A 14,134-nucleotide genomic window follows, 5' to 3' on the forward strand; every position below is an offset into this window, starting at 1 on the left:
AGAAGAATTTAAGCACTATCAATTAATTCTTAAGAGAGAATCTTTATTGTCAATAAATAAAGAATGTATTTATAATCATAATAATTAAATTTAATTAGACTCGTTTGGATTACATAGTTCTCTACCTTTATGGAAGAGGAAAATATGTTCTGAATTACTCAAGTATAGAAATAAGCAGTCTCGATAGATAATAAAATATGTATGAATGAACAAGAGATTTATTATATTAATCTTGAAACAGTAAATTTAACAAAATGGAAGTAATGTTAAGAGGAGATTACTGCGGAAGTCATTACACTTAGAAAATTACAAAATTTTTCTTGAGGCAAATGTGCGTTTAAGTGATTTGGCGTCTAATTACAAAGTAAGTAAAATCGTTCTGCAGAAGAATCATAATTCGAATTTAAAAGAAAAAAAAACATTAAGAAAAAGGAGAATGGTCAAATATTTTTTAACATTTAAAATGTTTCTAAAAACGAGTAGGTTTTCCATTTTCTTTAAGAGAAGATGAATTTTTTCAAAGTGAAGACGTTATTATTATCAATTTGACTTTGCTTATATTTGAAAAGGCAATGGTATACAATGTTCGTTGTCGATACAAATTGCGGAACATTTTTGTTAGCATTGAATCATAGAAAAAAGTTGTTTTCTAAAAGTCCATAAGGGTTAAGATAGACACAAATCGAAAAAGGAGTGATTTTGTAAATTTAAACTATAATAGGAAAAAAAATTGATATTACAGTTTAGTGGGAAGTCTTTTTTCCTATCCCGTGACAAATTTTCTTGACTTAAATATAGTATTAGATTTCTTTTTTTCTTCTTTAAATTATTAGTTTTACTAAAATTACACGAATATTTGCACCCTTAGTGCCTTCACTAGAATCTTAAAATAAATGCATAAAATGTTATTTTAAGATTCTAGTCTATATGGATTTTATTCTTTCGGTCTTAGGCCTGCCTGGTTCTGCTTTAAAATCCTTTGTTGGCCTGAAACAATGATTTTTATGAACTTATTACTTTGCCCTTTTTTCCGATACACACAGGAATGGTAGTTGCTCACAATTATGTAAACTCTCATCAATTGCAATATTTGAAAATTTAAAATCGAATTGCCATCAAATCTCTTTTTAATATCTAACTTTCATGATTTCTTGCAATGGTATTAATTCGAGTGAGAATCAACAAGAACAAACATTTTAACTTCAGATGCTGGATACAGAAAAAATATACTGTTTATTTGACATTGAATTAATTCGCATGCAATTAAATGCTTTATGAACCTGTCTGTGAGTGTTGACTATATTTCAGGAACATTTGTAAGATAAATTCAATAAAAACTTCTTGAAATAGAAACCAACAATCTTTTTGAAGATTGACAGTGACAAGAAAGAAATGGAAAGATATGCATCTGGGCTATAGGTCCAGCATCGACAGTGACCATAAAACTCATTCAAAGAAACAGGTTTAATTATTATTTTTTGACATCAATCGAGTAAACGAGTATATAGTAAATTTACAAAACTTCAATAAACAAAATCTCATTTCTCTCTAACAAACTGATGGCATACGTACTTTTTATTTTGTTGTGATTTCATTTGCATATTTTTTCAAGTCAATATACTGCCACCAGGTGCTTTAACTCTATACCAAGTTTTTGTTTGCATTTGCAACAATCATAACTCTTGTTTAGACACAGTGGGGCGCCCGATGAAGTGGTACAATCCGGTGAATGTAATAGGTATAGATATTTTAAATAAAGAAAGTTGTACTTAAAATGGATAGGCAACTTACAGTTTAAGATGTAAAAGCCGACAGGCATACAAACTGCATATAATATTTAACTAGCATATAAAAACAAGTTAACAAAATAATAAAACAAAAATAAGCAACAAAAAAAAAAAACTTCGTGATCACGTCATTAATTTACTTTTGCGCCGCTAAGCACAAGGCACGACGACGACGACGAGGACGAACGATGAATGTATCTTATGGATATGAGAATCTACCTACGCTTGATTAGATTGGTTTGTTTAGTTTCATTTTTTGTTGGTTTGTTTGTTAGCATATTGCTTCTCACAAGAAAATACTTAAGATACTTACAACTTAGGAGATCCGTTTAAATGTGAGTCGATTAAAACGGTAGCGGATTTTATTCTTCGTCACTACATATGAAAGTTTTGTTTCATGATAATCGATTTTACACTAAATTCCTCTGCAATGATATTATTCGATCTGAATTTCAAAAACATTTTCCCAGAAAAAAAGCTCAACAAAATGTTTAAAAATTGGTGGGTATTTCGAAATTTTAATATCATGTACATTTTTGGTTCATTGAGTACAACTTTTGAAAGCAGAATGTTATCGAAAAGGAGTGTATTTAATTTGTGTGCTACAATTTACTTAATATTAGAAATATAAATATACATAAAGCATTTAATTTATCAAAAACCAAAAATTGTTTTTCATTCATATTATGATTTCAATTTCGTAGCGTTAGCATTTTAAACCTGTCACACTAATTTTCGATAATGGATCGTTTAACAATCAAACTTAGGTTACAATTATTAAAACCTTATACAAAAGTGGTAATGCAAACGAAATAACTTTACGCGGATAACCCAAGCAATCGTCAAAACTTTCAAGAAGTTTGAAAACATTACAAACTTTACTGACTTCGAAATTTCAATGCATTGTCCTAAAACACGATCAGTCGAAAATATTACTACTGCATTAGAAGTGTCGCTGATGATCCGAATAAATTGATTTCTCGTGATTTTTTGCATTGAAACCTTTCGTAAACTTACTTTTTAAAAAGCGGTTGAAGATCATGACTTGGACGATATTTGATTTCAACAAGACGGGAAAATACCACCAATTTATGGTCATAATGGCAATTGGCTGCCAATATCACGCGATTTGATAAAAGACCGTGTTTACAAAAAATAAACATTACTAAAATTATGACCGCTTGAAATTTGCCGCCAAAATCATCAATCATCAAAAGAATACAGCAAATCTTTACTGGGCCGACATTGGAATAACATTTTAAATTTGGCATTAACGTGATTCATCCGACATTTTAGAAAATTGTATTATTTTAAAAAATATTTTTGGGAACCTCTTTATGATAAAATTTTTGACATTGAAAGTTCGGTCTTTGGTTTGAAGGTGTGAAATGTTGTTAGTTTTTTATTCAGCAGTCAAATAAAAGCGCCCTTGACAAACTATCAAATGAACCTTGAACTCAACTCACAAATTCTAAATCCGCTCCTTATCAAACCACATGAATTATTACTAAAAATGAATAATTTATTGTTCGAGAAACTTTTTAATTGTTAGTATACAAGATAAATACATATATGCATTTTCACAGTTCACAGTTTATTCCTATAGCCAAAAGCTTATCTTGCAATTTTAATTCAGGGAAAGCCAAATTATATATCTTTTGATAAGACCTTCCTCCCAAAAAAAAACACAAACCACGAATAAAAATTTCTCTTTTTCCTTTCTTTTCTTATTACAACAAGTTATGATTGTAATGATTTTGAAAGATTAATTTGAATCCATAAGTATAGTAGCTCGATACGATGGATAGACTCAAACTCGCTTGGTCAGCCATTAATTTATCTTAAAGAACGGCAACTGACAACTAATGATAGATACATATATTTATAGCACAGATAACTGGTTTAGCACGAGAAAGGCCGAACGTTTAATATAAAGATACGTACTATTCGTAAATAAGTAAAAACATATGTTTGCTTATAGTCACGGTGCTGCGCTGCTGCGATGTGCTGATTTGCGGTGAGGAGAGGTGAAGTTTGGGGGTAGTATAGTATAGTAGTTGATAGAGTTTGCTTTAGTTTGTTGAGTTGTGACTATTTATAGACTTGACCCAGTGACTTTGGGCCATTTGTGGCTGGTGGTGTTGATGTTGAAGCATCGATAGACCTACGCAATAAATAAAGTATCTTATATGACTCCGCTAACGACTAATTATAGGTTTACTCATTAAAATACGTTGAGGTTCTTAATTCTGTTTTTTGAAAAGACAGATTGTTTACTTAATTTGTCACATAAATTGAGCTCCTCAATTAAGTTTGAGGGTGATGATAATTCGAAAAATATACCTTTTTAAGACCAACAAAAAAAGACGATACTTTTTTTGACGTAATAAATATGTATAATATCTACGGCACGTATGATGCTCAATTTTTTTTTTTAAATTGATTGATTGGAATAAGTACACCACAAGATAACATAATGCCTTGTTTCATCTATCTTTGTTAGCCAAACAAAAGAAACACTCATGAAAAGTCAACACTATATCCCATCATGTCATAGGACTTTATAAATAGATACGCGTATATCATACCTACCATTACTTTTACTTATAAATAAGGTTAGAGAGGGCACATACTTTTTGGTAGAGATATAAATACAACAAAGAGTGGATTAAAGTCCTAGGCCATCAGGCACACAACCTAACACCACTTGACATAGATTTGTGCTTAAAATGCGTCAAATGGCTTGTGACATAGATCTGTCACATATGTTCTTATATCTACCTACTCGTTTTATAAGAACACACATATCTCACACAATATGGTTGAGGTTGATGGTTTATATAAGTCAAGTCGTATTTACTATAAACGCATAACTTTTCTTGAAATGGTTTTCATCATCCAGACTTTCAACAACAACAACAAAAACTCATGTTAATGTCTCGTTTCTGAATGTGTAGAATACAAAAAGTTCAGTGTAGAATTAATGTAAGTTAAGTACTAGTCACATGGTATATCATCATGAAAACAGTAAAGAGTACATGCACTTAAGACACTAGGTTAACAGTTGAATAATATAATAAAAGTGTTTATTACAGTTTTGTTGCCTTGTTCACACCGTGGAATGAATTGTTCTGAACTTCTTGCAGTTTTTGGACTTTTTCGTTTATTTGGAAAATGTACTACAAACAAATTTGTCACAATTGAATTTTGGCAGAGAGCTTCTTTACAACTCCTTAAAAAGAACTCCAAATTTGGAGTTAAGAAAAAAAATACGATTTTAAAGGAGATATTGAAACTGTCTTAAAAAAAATGTTTTCTTTTCGTTCAGTTCAATAGTTTCTGGGTGTATGTTTCTCCTGTAAATTATTTAGAAAAACTTATGCAAAGTTTATTTATTCATGAAAAAGAGTGTTGGACACTGGGGAGCTACCTTTAGTTCCCTCAAACTGAAATAAGCTCAGTATGAACTTCTTTGCGTTTCAGTTATTTGAATAAAGTGAACTATATTATTTAACTCAAATTTTATAAAAAAGTAAAGAACGCTTTCTTATGAATGTTTTATAAAACCTTATTTTAAAGTTTGAAAAAAAAAATATTCTCTTTTCATCTGACGGAGATAAATTTTCTTTTTTGGCAATTATCAAATCAACGTTAATTTATTCATACAATTATCTTCCCTTTTTAACGAAATTTAGCTAACATTAATCGTCCAAATTGAACTAAAACTTTTTTATCAACGTCAATTTCACGCTTACGTAACTGTCTTCTAAATTGCCCTAAAATTGCAGTGCAAATAATGTGAAAGTTTTTGTATACAAGTTCAATTTAGAGTTTTCAAGAATTTGGCTTTTGGGTTACGAATTTCGTAATACTTTTAAAAACGAACGAAGACTCAGTTGTAAACTGTTAAATTGTACACAAGTGACATTTCAAAACAAGAAAAGGAGTTGAAGCTATAACACAAGAAAATGTAAGTTAAAATTGTTTTTGAGGACTTTTAGCTTCCGACTTGATTTACTCTACCCTTTGAAAACACATATCAAATTTATTTTTCGTACCTTTTTTTATCAGAGTCGTAAGCATACAAAATAATTTAGGTGAAAAATAGTTACTAATACGATGGATAAAAATCTTTTATTATTTTCTTATAAATCAAAATTGTTCACATATAAAAAAAAAATCAATTTTTGACCTTCTTGGTAAGTTTTGTACCGAATAAAGATCAAAGTGCTTGATGAACAAATTAGAAGAAACAGGACATCTTTTGACATTTTGAAGATTGTAACTTCACTTTACGAGCTAATTTTCTTAACATTTTGTTTGTTTCATAATGTCATCTATTACAACATTTCATAATTAAGAAGTTCAGTGGAACTGCCATAAGTCGAACTCTCAAAATGAAAGAAAAAAATTTGAGTCATAGAAACATCGATTTGAAGAAATGATACAAAACTTAGTGAATTCTGCTTTTCCAACTAAGAAAATAAACAAAACTAGGAACTTTCGCGCATACAAACTCGTAACCCGTTCAAAGCCGAAGTTCAAATGAAAAACATACAAACTCTGAATAGCCATCCCTCTTCTTCAAACAAAACTACAGACATTAATCACAGTAGACTCAAGTATTTTTCAAAAAATTGAAACAAAAGGGAGTTTCCCAAATAAGAGCAAAGAATTTAGAATTTATCTACTGAACAAACGTCTAAAATAATTAAAGTAGCATTAATTATTTAAATTTAGAAAAAGAGGGTAAATAAAATGGGATTTCTCCAATAGGAGAAAAAGTTCGAGTTAAAGAGACTATTTGCAATCGAACAGAGTCTACAAAATTCGATTCATAGAGAAATTCTTACTTACAGAAGTTCGAATTATGGATGGCAAAATTCATGAAAATAATGTTGAAAAATCAAAGTTCTCAATAATATTTTGAGTTATACAAAATTTGACTTAAGGAAGTTCGAGTTATGGAAGTTCGACTATAATCATGTGTTTTATTTGTAACCACAGCACAAGTTAGAAAGAAATTTAGAGGAGATACCAGTGCAATGCACATTGGTTTTAAACTTTAAAATATCAACATATGACAAAATACAACAGAGAGAAAAGAATAATGCGTTTTTGGTGTGCGGCTGAAAAATGATTCTCTATATTGATGTCATGTCCGTCATAAAAGTGTTTCGCTTGAATTTGGATATTTCGACAGAGAGCTAAATATCCTTCAGAAAAATATCAGTTAGGCAACTAAAGACAAGAAACATTGCAGAGCAGAATCGTTCAAGCGACTAGAAAGGTTGGATTATAGTTCTATCGCTATTGTTTTTAAAGCCAAGCATTATTCCATTCAATTTTTTCTACTGGTGACACCTAATTTTTGTACGAATCGTGAAACATTTTAAGCACCATTTGGTGTTGTAAATTACAAATAAAAGGCCCCTTAACACTTCTCAATAAAAGTATTTTGGCCGAAACATGACACAAATCTAATTATGCCTTTCCCTTTTCTTTGGAAAAATATCATTTTCGACAACAGTGGCGTAAAAGGACACATTGCTTGGGACATCAGGTTAAAACAGCATCAATATATGTTCTTGTTTTGTAGTTACTAAAAAATTATAGAACCCACACAAATATTAATCTATTTACAAAACCATTCAAATCTAATCAACAAAATAAGTAATACAGACTTCTATCTATTGATTTCTATAAATAAGTTTATTGAACCAAATGGTCAATTTAAAAGGTCAAAATCTCAAAATAATTCATCTAATATTAGCAATTTTAACATATACTATTTGAGATTATAAATAAAACATTTTTTATCCATAACTGACCATATTACACTTTGTTTTGTCAAGGTAAAGCCTTCAACATTTGAATTTAAGCTTAAAACCATAACTCCTACTTACGCCCCTTTAATTCAAAAAACATATTCATATTCAACCGCAACACCCCCAACATTTGTTTATGCTATTTTAACTCTCTGTTATATGAATATGCTATTGTTGTTAATTTTTTTTTTGTTAAACTCCACGAACCGAAAATTCCGCATTCCTTTTTTAAGAAAGATACTTTTATATATTTTTTACGAAATGAGGTCTTATTTTTAGACAACTTTGAGAACAATAATTATTCTTGTAAGACTAAACAATAAAACTTAACTTTTTCATAATAGAATGTCCTTCATTTGACACACACAAAGGTTTAAAAATAAAAAAAAAATATATTACAAACAAAAATAAAACCATTATAAACAAAAACAATCATACCACAAAGTCTAATATGAAGCTTGATGTGATGACAAAGAAATTTAATCCTCTTAAATCTAATTGTTTTTTTTTCTGTTTTAACTGCTGCTGTTGAGTTGATATAAAAGAGTATCACATTCGCTGCTATAAAAGAAAGGAACTATGGTTTTCCACTTATTAATATATTTTTTTTAATTTGTAGATATAAATGTGCTGACACTTCACTTAGATGCAACTTGCCGCAAAATACAATACAAAACTTAAGACACAAAAAACACTTTAATATGAAAATGAACTGCAACTTGATTTTCCAGAGAAACTTGACGATATATGTATGACGAGAGTAGGTATCATGGGCATCACATACAATGAGCCTAAAAACCGCAAAACTGCGTTCATAACCAAGTTAACATTATTTTCACAAAAAAAAATCACACACAAAAACCCGTAGTTTCGATGCAATTTTCACAGCACCTCTTGGGTACTCGTATTATAGGAGAGTGGTTAACGTTAGACGCGTTACTAGCGCTTACAACGCTTGTCTCAAATTAATGAAGACTTATTATATAGAAGTGACACTTACCGCCCCTGATATGATAAACTTGTAGACGAAAGTCTACCGCATATGCATTGGGCGGCTAAGCGGGCACGAACGGCTCCGCTACCACCACTATCAACACCGTTCACCCGCAACCCGCACCTTAACGAGTTTACTACTTTTTGTGACTTTTTTTCTCCTATAAACCTTTCTATATAGAGGCGGATTTTGAAAAATCTTAAACCGGAATTAATTATTTTGAAGGCAGCGCATATTGTTAAAAAGAAAGCAGGCCGGTACGAGAGGCGGAATGTGTTGAATCTTAGATGATGAAGATGATGAGCCTTACAAATATAACTGCGCAAAAGCGCTTTCTGATTTCTACTGTATCCATCCATACGGTGAACGTGGAAAATATTAAGGAAAACCCATTAGACGAGAAAACTTTGGCTTTTCCTGTGTGTTTCGCCCGACCGGGTGAGGATATAATTAAGTGTTGTTATAAGGAGTAGACAAGAAGTCCTTAAAAATAATGGGGTGATATTTTACCTTATGCTTTGAAAGTCTAGGTATAAATATTTATGTATATGAACTTGTGTGTGGTTTAGTTTTTAACTACCCATATTTGGTCTGGCTAACATATAAAATATAATAATAGAGTACTTACAACTTAGTATAGGTTAAATATGTTCATGTTATCAAAATGAAACTTACCTAGAAAGAAAAGAAGAAGAAGGAAAAAGTAAGTACATTATATTTATAAATGGTTATTAAGATTTAGTTAGTAGAATTTTGTAAACAAATTGAGACTTTTAATAGTTGATAATTAGTTAAATAATAATGTTATCAAAATGTATTTTAGAACAAAGAAAAACTTGATCTAATGTAAGCTTATTGAAACTGAAAGATTGGTACTTTAAAGAAATAAATAACAATGTAGTTTCAAAGATTTTGTAGGGTAATGAGGTTTGAAAGCGACAATATTCACGCAATTTAAGCAAGAGTCAATTTATTTTTACTTTTGCTTTTACTTTTTTTTTTGTTTTTATTTGAGGAAAGGCGGCATAAAATCAGTACCATGGTATAATGTAATTAATACGTGCCTTGAGATAATATTTGTTGATTATAAGATTGTAACGCCAAAACCATTAAATTTGTAACTATTTTTTATCGTTAGGTAGGAAGAAGTTAAATTTGTTGTTGGTACTGATAAGATCGAAAATAAAAAATACAAAACATCAACTGGAAGTACTTTTATTAAACAGCATTGAAATAAAAAAGTACGTATACGGACAGTATACCATTTTTGTAATGAATACATCAGACAAGGAATGTTTGACGGTAAGATTGGTATTTACAACGATTTTAGGAAAATTAATAACTTGTTCGGTTACGTCGAAACCAAAAGGTCATATTCTGAAAGTTCTCCTCAAACTCAGTATTGTTACTTGTATTTTGCTAATGAATTGGTAAGTCGAATAGACATGTTTTAATTTTTTGTGTTCTCTTTAAAATTATTCAACTTATTCAATACTTCACTGTAGTGTGGATTTTGGAGAAATGAAAGATTTTTGTGCAGTTTTTTAAGAATTTGTTTTCAAATTTAAAAATAGAGATGCGACACACACTCATAACTTCCCATCCGTACCCGTCTGTGGATTTGTCTTAATCCTTAATAACAATATTATCTTTGAGGTTAGCAATTTTAAGTCAACATCTTTTTTGTTCTCCTATTACTCAAGTCGAAAACCATTTCTTATCAGTTTTTTGTTGTTTTTGTAAGTTTTCGTATCTTGTAAGAAAAAGTTGTCACTTGAAATTTTATTAAAAAAAATAACTAAAGGTTAGAAACAATAGTTTGCATATCGTAAAATAAGTTTGATTTTAATATCTCTATTTGTTCAAGAGATTTTGAGTCGAAAATCAATTTTTACCAAGTATTTTCGGTAGATTATAATGTTGTATAAGAAAACTGACGGTTGCATTTTTATAAACAAAATTCACTTAATATTGAAAACAAGCCAATATCTTAAACTTTTGCTAAGATATTTAAGTAAAACAAAAAATTTTACCAACTTTTAGTAATGCTCTTTTTTTAGATTTTTAATATTTTTAAAAAAAAAACTGTCAATTCGATTTTTCTCAAAATTTATCCGGATGCCAAAAACATTAATCTTCGTTGCTTAAACTTATTTTAAAGGTATAATCATTTTTGGTATTAAAATATACAAGTTCCCGAACGTACGTACACACACCACACACATACGAGTACATCTGTCTAAAAATCTGTGTTTTAGATTATAGGGACCTTGAAACGATGAGAAATGTCAGAAATTCGGACCGAATACAATTTCTTCTTATGGGATAAAAAAACACAAGTAAAGCACGCAAACTTAAAATATTCATAAAGGGCATTTTAGAATATAGTGTCAGAACTGTCAGCGATTATCAGTTCTTTAAACTGTAGTACAACATTACCTTTACAATGTAAAGAGAGTTTTTATTGGATTCGTTCAAAAATCAGAACTCGATATTTTAGATCAAGTTGGTTTTAGCAGTTTTGCTGATCAACAACTCTTTTAACTTGAAAACAGACTTAATTTATTTCAAGCTTGAAACTTAAAGTTCAAAAGGATTTTTACACCAGAAATCAAGGGCAATTTTTTAGCTATTATCTTTTTGGAAACACTGTTTTAAACAGCTGACGCCCGTTTCGTGTTTTTTTTTCACTGTTAAACATCTTAAGTTTGAACATTTTTGGCTCAATGGGTACGTAAAAAAAAAACAAAATTGTCGATTTTGGAGTGAAAATCAGCCAGAAGAATGGCCAATGCTACCAATGCATCCGAAAAAAGCCAGTCCGGTGTGGTTTATGAGATGGTCGCATAATTGGACCGTACTTCTTAAAACATGATTCGATTAGTATAGTAACTGTGAATGGTGACCGCTACCGTGAGATGATATCCATTTTTTTTTGCTTAAAATTCAAAAGCTCGACTTACATGAAATGTGGTTTCAAAAGGACGGTGGCACATATGCCACACAGCACGCTCAACAATGGACGTATTGAGAGGCGAGTTCGGTAAACATTTTATTACACGTTTAGGACCGGTCAATTGGCTTCCTAGATCGTGCGATTTAACTCCTTTAGACTATTTTTTGAGGCTATGTTAAAGCTCTGCACAGACAAGCCCGCTTCAATTGACGCATTGGAAGGCAAACATTTCGTGAGATACTAAAATGTTGAAAAGAGTATGCCAAATTTGGACTAACCGGATGGACCATTTGAGGCGCAGTCAAGGTACTCGGTACTACTTAAATATAGATTTCATGTATTTTTTTTAATTGTTTGTGTTGTTTTTTAACTTTCCTATAGCTTTTAAAAAATCAACCTCTACAATAATTAATTTTAAAACTCCCTTAAATCGTAATTCTTTAGAAAATAAGCTTACGCATATAATCATCTTTAAAAACAAAAATTAAAAATTTAAACCACCAATGGATTTTTTTTTCAACATAAAATCATAAACAACATTTTCAAAAACTTTCTCACAATGCAAGTTCTCAATTTGAATTTGGCTTTAAAAAAAACTTAACATATGTTTTTTTTTATTTTCACTGTTCATGAAAACAGTAAATTAAATTTCATTTAATAACAACCTTAAAACTATAAAACTAAATTGAGCAAATACGTGCTTCGAAGTTAGTCGCCATGCATTTAACTTCATTTAATTTTCTTTCCCTATTTTTGACGACTCCAAGTCTAGACATATTTATTTTGGGTTTTTCTTGTTGGTTATTTTGAATCAACATTATCATTAAATGTCTTTAGGTAACTAATAACAATAAGGAACTTTATTAAACACGTAATGGTACATAGTATAATTTTGTCATTCAGTTCATCTGACAAGGATTTTCTTGAAACCCGAAATTTATTCCTGTTTACTTATAATACGTGTATACTGTGTAAGCTGAAATCGATAAATAATAATTATATTTTGTGTTTGTATAAATTGTGTCGGTATTACAAATGAGCACATTAATTTCGTTCACAAATAAGTTACTAAAATGCTCTATGTAGTGTAGACATGTAAATCTAAAGGGTGTTTCAATTAAATTAGATAAACGTAACTTTTATTTCAAACGCCAAATGTTGCTTGAGTTCAAAATTTGACATTTTTTACTGTCGGTGTTAAATAACCTTTTTAAACTATTGATGTTTAAAATTTTTAAAAATGGATTCACTTTGATAAACTGCATTTTCAAACATTTTATTATAACATAAAAATTTAATTTTAAAATATCAGAATCATCGAATGTGAAAAACTGGAATTATGTAATACCGTTTTAAAACAACTTTATACATAAGTAATTTACACTTACATAACTGATTCAACTAATCGCCTATACGAAAATCAATATTTACATTCATATTTCTGGCACCCTTAACTTAGGTTAAAATTCAGGAAAAATTGCATTCCAATAATTTTTACACCAATTTATGGAACTATTATTATCAATCATCAAAAACATCAAAATATACATACATTTTAAATATCATGATTTAAACCTACTAAGCTTAATTATTTAACTATTAAATAAAAATAAAACAAATCATTTTCTTATTTTCTATTGATTTCAACGGCGATTATTTTTATTGAAACACCCCTTTAACTAACTACCTTCATATTTACTTCTTAAATCCAAGCATGGTATTTAGTAATTTGCAAAATGTCACACTAAAATATGAAGTGAACAAATTTTGCTAATGACATATCAAAATTAGTGGCACATAGTTCAATTCTTAAAATATCAACACACGCAAAACTATAACGAAACATATTAAACATGAAACTAGAATTTATTTAAATATGCATGTATATTCTTGATGTTTTGACATTATGTATTTGATATCATATTTATAATCTATACAATTAAATATTTATCCATTTTCTTAATTAAAGGATATATAAATATATTCTTTTCTTTTTTCAAACTACGAAGGAGATTTAAGTAGTTTTTGGTAAATAAATGAACTTCCTTTATTTGTATAAAATACTATAGTATAGTAGAAACAATTAATTACAAGGAAAATTAAATGAGACCAAACATAAATATTAGATACTAATATTATAAAGAGGAAAGATTTGTATTTTTGTATGTAACGAATAAACTCAAAAAGTACTGGACCGATTTTAATAATTCTTTTTTCATTAGAAAGCTACGTTATCACTGAGTAACATATGCGAAGCATAAGCTGCGAAGAGTATTAATGATAGGACAAAAAATGTTCGACAATATTATAGAACATATATATATAGAAATTTTGGAAAATAACAGTGGTTAAATATTTTGTCTGGACGCGCCCGGTGGCACGGGTAAAACCTTTTTTGCCAGTTTATTATTGTCAAAAGTACGATTATCCGGAAGAAAAGCACTGGCAGTGGCATCGTCAGGAAATTCTGCAACCCTAATAAATGATGGGAAAACGGCTCACTCTACGTTTAAATTACCGTTGGCTGTTTCTTTAGATCAACAGTCTGTATGTTTAATCCGTAAAAATG

The 14,134-nt window shown here is 29.7% G+C and overlaps 1 protein-coding gene across 4 annotated transcripts in view; it reads right to left on the minus strand.

Moving 5' to 3' along the window:
* LOC129952631 (uncharacterized protein DDB_G0283357) overlaps positions 1-14,134 on the minus strand; it is a 150,783-nt gene that overhangs the window by 65,644 nt on the left and 71,005 nt on the right. The window contains exon 1 of one of the 4 annotated variants that reach the window (XM_056065364.1): positions 8,054-8,514. The exons of the other annotated variants lie outside the window; for them this stretch is intronic. The gene's annotated coding sequence lies outside the window, so the exon portion shown is untranslated. Of the gene's footprint in view, positions 1-8,053; positions 8,515-14,134 lie in introns of those variants that run through there. 4 annotated transcript variants of the gene reach the window in all.

Source organism: Eupeodes corollae, chromosome 3 (assembly GCF_945859685.1).
Source record: "Eupeodes corollae chromosome 3, idEupCoro1.1, whole genome shotgun sequence".
Classification (NCBI taxonomy): Eukaryota; Metazoa; Arthropoda; class Insecta; order Diptera; family Syrphidae; genus Eupeodes; species Eupeodes corollae.